Here is a 6,173-nt window from a genome sequence, read left to right as displayed (position 1 = left end):
CTGTATAAGTAATTTATACACTAATCACTTACTCTAATCACTTCTAATCACAAATTATGAAACATAATACAAAACGCTGCTGCCTGGATTCTGCTGTCAATGTGGAAGACCCATTCAGGTAATTCGAAAAAGCTCATAAAATATTTAGCCATTTTACCTATTAAATGTGAAACCTGTAAATAGATTTGTTTGGAAAGTGAGAGGGACACAATTTCTATCTGTTATACTGCAGTATATATAAATAGAGATGAGCGGGTTCGGTTTCTCTGAATCCGAACCCGCCAGAACTTCATGTTTTTTTTCACGGGTCCGAGCGACTCGGATCTTCCCGCCTTGCTCGGTTAACCCGAGCGCGCCCGAACGTCATCATGACGCTGTCGGATTCTCGCGAGGCTCGGATTCTATCGCGAGACTCGGATTCTATATAAGGAGCCGCGCGTCGCCGCCATTTTCACACGTGCATTGAGATTGATAGGGAGAGGACGTGGCTGGCGTCCTCTCCGTTTAGAATAGATTAGAGAGACACTTGATTTACTAATTTTGGGGAGCATTAGGAGTACTCAGTACAGTGCAGAGTTTTGCTGATAGTGACCACCAGTTTTATTTATAATCCGTTCTCTGCCTGAAAAAAGCGATACACAGCACACAGTGACTCAGTCACATACCATATCTGTGTGCACTGCTCAGGCTCAGGCCAGTGTGCTGCATCATCTATTATCTATATATAATATTATATATATCTGTCTGACTGCTCAGCTCACACAGCTTATAATTGTGGGGGAGACTGGGGAGCACTACTGCAGTGCCAGTTATAGGTTATAGCAGGAGCCAGGAGTACATAATATATTATATAGTGAGTGACCACCAGACACACAGTGCAGTTTATTTAATATATCCGTTCTCTGCCTGAAAAAAGCGATACACACAGTGACTCAGTCAGTCACATACCATATCTGTGTGCACTGCTCAGGCTCAGGCCAGTGTGCTGCATCATCTATATATATTATATATCTGTCTGACTGCTCAGCTCACACAGCTTATAATTGTGGGGGAGACTGGGGAGCACTACTGCAGTGCCAGTTATAGGTTATAGCAGGAGCCAGGAGTACATAATATTATATTAAAATTAAACAGTGCACACTTTTGCTGCAGGAGTGCCACTGCCAGTGTGACTAGTGACCTGACCACCAGTATATATAATATTAGTAGTATACTATCTCTTTATCAACCAGTCTATATTAGCAGCAGACACAGTACAGTGCGGTAGTTCACGGCTGTGGCTACCTCTGTGTCGGCACTCGGCAGCCCGTCCATAATTGTATATACCACCTAACCGTGTTTTTTTTTTCTTTCTTTATACATACATACTAGTTACGAGTATACTATCTCTTTATCAACCAGTCTATATTAGCAGCAGACACAGTACAGTGCGGTAGTTCACGGCTGTGGCTACCTCTGTGTCGGCACTCGGCAGCCCGTCCATAATTGTATATACCACCTAACCGTGGTTTTTTTTTCTTTCTTTATACATACATACTAGTTACGAGTATACTATCTCTTTATCAACCAGTCTATATATTAGCAGCAGACACAGTACAGTGCGGTAGTTCACGGCTGTGGCTACCTCTGTGTCGGCACTCGGCAGCCCGTCCATAATTGTATATACCACCTAACCGTGGTTTTTTTTTCTTTCTTTATACATACATACTAGTTACGAGTATACTATCTCTTTATCAACCAGTCTATATATTAGCAGCAGACACAGTACAGTGCGGTAGTTCACGGCTGTGGCTACCTCTGTGTCGGCACTCGGCAGCCCGTCCATAATTGTATATACCACCTAACCGTGGTTTTTTTTTCTTTCTTTATACATACATACTAGTTACGAGTATACTATCTCTTTATCAACCAGTCTATATTAGCAGCAGACACAGTACAGTGCGGTAGTTCACGGCTGTGGCTACCTCTGTGTCGGCACTCGGCAGCCCGTCCATAATTGTATATACCACCTAACCGTGGTTTTTTTGTCTTTCTTTATACATACATACTAGTTACGAGTATACTATCTCTTTATCAACCAGTCTATATATTAGCAGCAGACACAGTACAGTGCGGTAGTTCACGGCTGTGGCTACCTCTGTGTCGGCACTCGGCAGCCCGTCCATAATTGTATATACCACCTAACCGTGGTTTTTTTTTCTTTCTTTATACATACATACTAGTTACGAGTATACTATCTCTTTATCAACCAGTCTATATTAGCAGCAGACACAGTACAGTGCGGTAGTTCACGGCTGTGGCTACCTCTGTGTCGGCACTCGGCAGCCCGTCCATAATTGTATATACCACCTAACCGTGGTTTTTTTTTCTTTCTTTATACATACATACTAGTTACGAGTATACTATCTCTTTATCAACCAGTCTATATATTAGCAGCAGACACAGTACAGTGCGGTAGTTCACGGCTGTGGCTACCTCTGTGTCGGCACTCGGCAGCCCATCCATAATTGTATATACCACCTAACCGTGGTTTTTTTTTCTTTCTTTATACATACATACTAGTTACGAGTATACTATCTCTTTATCAACCAGTCTATATATTAGCAGCAGACACAGTACAGTGCGGTAGTTCACGGCTGTGGCTACCTCTGTGTCGGCACTCGGCAGCCCGTCCATAATTGTATACTAGTATCCAATCCATCCATCTCCATTGTTTACCTGAGGTGCCTTTTAGTTGTGCCTATTAAAATATGGAGAACAAAAATGTTGAGGTTCCAAAATTAGGGAAAGATCAAGATCCACTTCCACCTCGTGCTGAAGCTGCTGCCACTAGTCATGGCCGAGACGATGAAATGCCAGCAACGTCGTCTGCCAAGGCCGATGCCCAATGTCATAGTACAGAGCATGTCAAATCCAAAACACCAAATATCAGTAAAAAAAGGACTCCAAAACCTAAAATAAAATTGTCGGAGGAGAAGCGTAAACTTGCCAATATGCCATTTACCACACGGAGTGGCAAGGAACGGCTGAGGCCCTGGCCTATGTTCATGGCTAGTGGTTCAGCTTCACATGAGGATGGAAGCACTCAGCCTCTCGCTAGAAAAATGAAAAGACTCAAGCTGGCAAAAGCAGCACAGCAAAGAACTGTGCATTCTTCGAAATCCCAAATCCACAAGGAGAGTCCAATTGTGTCGGTTGCGATGCCTGACCTTCCCAACACTGGACGTGAAGAGCATGCGCCTTCCACCATTTGCACGCCCCCTGCAAGTGCTGGAAGGAGCACCCGCAGTCCAGTTCCTGATAGTCAGATTGAAGATGTCAGTGTTGAAGTACACCAGGATGAGGAGGATATGGGTGTTGCTGGCGCTGGGGAGGAAATTGACCAGGAGGATTCTGATGGTGAGGTGGTTTGTTTAAGTCAGGCACCCGGGGAGACACCTGTTGTCCGTGGGAGGAATATGGCCGTTGACATGCCAGGTGAAAATACCCAAAAAATCAGCTCTTCGGTGTGGAGGTATTTCACCAGAAATGCGGACAACAGGTGTCAAGCCGTGTGTTCCCTTTGTCAAGCTGTAATAAGTAGGAATAAGGACGTTAACCACCTCGGAACATCCTCCCTTATACGTCACCTGCAGCGCATTCATAATAAGTCAGTGACAAGTTCAAAAACTTTGGGTGACAGCGGAAGCAGTCCACTGACCAGTAAATCCCTTCCTCTTGTAACCAAGCTCACGCAAACCACCCCACCAACTCCCTCAGTGTCAATTTCCTCCTTCCCCAGGAATGCCAATAGTCCTGTAGGCCATGTCACTGGCAATTCTGACGAGTCCTCTCCTGCCTGGGATTCCTCCGATGCATCCTTGCGTGTAACGCCTACTGCTGCTGGCGCTGCTGTTGTTGCCGCTGGGAGTCGATGGTCATCCCAGAGGGGAAGTCGTAAGCCCACTTGTACTACTTCCAGTAAGCAATTGACTGTTCAACAGTCCTTTGCGAGGAAGATGAAATATCACAGCAGTCATCCTACTGCAAAGCGGATAACTGAGTCCTTGACAACTATGTTGGTGTTAGACGTGCGTCCGGTATCCGCCGTTAGTTCACAGGGAACTAGACAATTTATTGAGGCAGTGTGCCCCCGTTACCAAATACCATCTAGGTTCCACTTCTCTAGGCAGGCGATACCGAGAATGTACACGGACGTCAGAAAAAGACTCACCAGTGTCCTAAAAAATGCAGTTGTACCCAATGTCCACTTAACCACGGACATGTGGACAAGTGGAGCAGGGCAGGGTCAGGACTATATGACTGTGACAGCCCACTGGGTAGATGTATGGACTCCCGCCGCAAGAACAGCAGCGGCGGCACCAGTAGCAGCATCTCGCAAACGCCAACTCTTTCCTAGGCAGGCTACGCTTTGTATCACCGCTTTCCAGAATACGCACACAGCTGAAAACCTCTTACGGCAACTGAGGAAGATCATCGCGGAATGGCTTACCCCAATTGGACTCTCCTGTGGATTTGTGGCATCGGACAACGCCAGCAATATTGTGTGTGCATTAAATATGGGCAAATTCCAGCACGTCCCATGTTTTGCACATACCTTGAATTTGGTGGTGCAGAATTTTTTAAAAAACGACAGGGGCGTGCAAGAGATGCTGTCGGTGGCCAGAAAAATTGCGGGACACTTTCGGCGTACAGGCACCACGTACAGAAGACTGGAGCACCACCAAAAACTACTGAACCTGCCCTGCCATCATCTGAAGCAAGAAGTGGTAACGAGGTGGAATTCAACCCTCTATATGCTTCAGAGGTTGGAGGAGCAGCAAAAGGCCATTCAAGCCTATACAATTGAGCACGATATAGTAGGTGGAATGCACCTGTCTCAAGTGCAGTGGAGAATGATTTCAATGTTGTGCAAGGTTCTGATGCCCTTTGAACTTGCCACACGTGAAGTCAGTTCAGACACTGCCAGCCTGAGTCAGGTCATTCCCCTCATCAGGCTTTTGCAGAAGAAGCTGGAGGCATTGAAGAAGGAGCTAAAAGGGAGCGATTCCGCTAGGCATGTGGGACTTGTGGATGCAGCCCTTAATTCGCTTAACAAGGATTCACGGGTGGTCAATCTGTTGAAATCAGAGCACTACATTTTGGCCACCGTGCTCGATCCTAGATTTAAAGCCTACCTTGGATCTCTCTTTCCGGCAGACACAGGTCTGCTGGGGTTGAAAGACCTGCTGGTGACAAAATTGTCAAGTCAAGCGGAACGCGACCTGTCAACATCTCCTCCTTCACATTCTCCCGCAACTGGGGGTGCGAGGAAAAGGCTCAGAATTCCGAGCCCACCCGCTGGCGGTGATGCAGGGCAGTCTGGAGCGACTGCTGATGCCGACATCTGGTCCGGACTGAAGGACCTGACAACGATTACGGACATGTCGTCTACTGTCACTGCATATGATTCTCTCAACATTGATAGAATGGTGGAGGATTATATGAGTGACCGCATCCAAGTAGGCACGTCACACAGTCCGTACTTATACTGGCAGGAAAAAGAGGCAATTTGGAGGCCCTTGCACAAACTGGCTTTATTCTACCTAAGTTGCCCTCCCACAAGTGTGTACTCCGAAAGAGTGTTTAGTGCCGCCGCTCACCTTGTCAGCAATCGGCGTACGAGGTTACATCCAGAAAATGTGGAGAAGATGATGTTCATTAAAATGAATTATAATCAATTCCTCCGCGGAGACATTGACCAGCAGCAATTGCCTCCACAAAGTACACAGGGAGCTGAGATGGTGGATTCCAGTGGGGACGAATTGATAATCTGTGAGGAGGGGGATGTACACGGTGATATATCGGAGGGTGAAGATGAGGTGGACATCTTGCCTCTGTAGAGCCAGTTTGTGCAAGGAGAGATTAATTGCTTCTTTTTTTGGGGGGGTCCAAACCAACCCGTCATATCAGTCACAGTCGTGTGGCAGACCCTGTCACTGAAATGATGGGTTGGTTAAAGTGTGCATGTCCTGTTTTGTTTATACAACATAAGGGTGGGTGGGAGGGCCCAAGGACAATTCCATCTTGCACCTCTTTTTTCTTTTCTTTTTCTTTGCATCATGTGCTGATTGGGGAGGGTTTTTTGGAAGGGACATCCTGCGTGACACTGCAGTGCCACTCCTAGATGGGCC

Source organism: Pseudophryne corroboree, chromosome 10 (assembly GCF_028390025.1).
Source record: "Pseudophryne corroboree isolate aPseCor3 chromosome 10, aPseCor3.hap2, whole genome shotgun sequence".
Taxonomy (NCBI): domain Eukaryota; kingdom Metazoa; phylum Chordata; class Amphibia; order Anura; family Myobatrachidae; genus Pseudophryne; species Pseudophryne corroboree.
The sequence above is the reverse complement of the archived record's forward strand: the minus strand, read 5'-3'. Positions refer to the sequence as shown.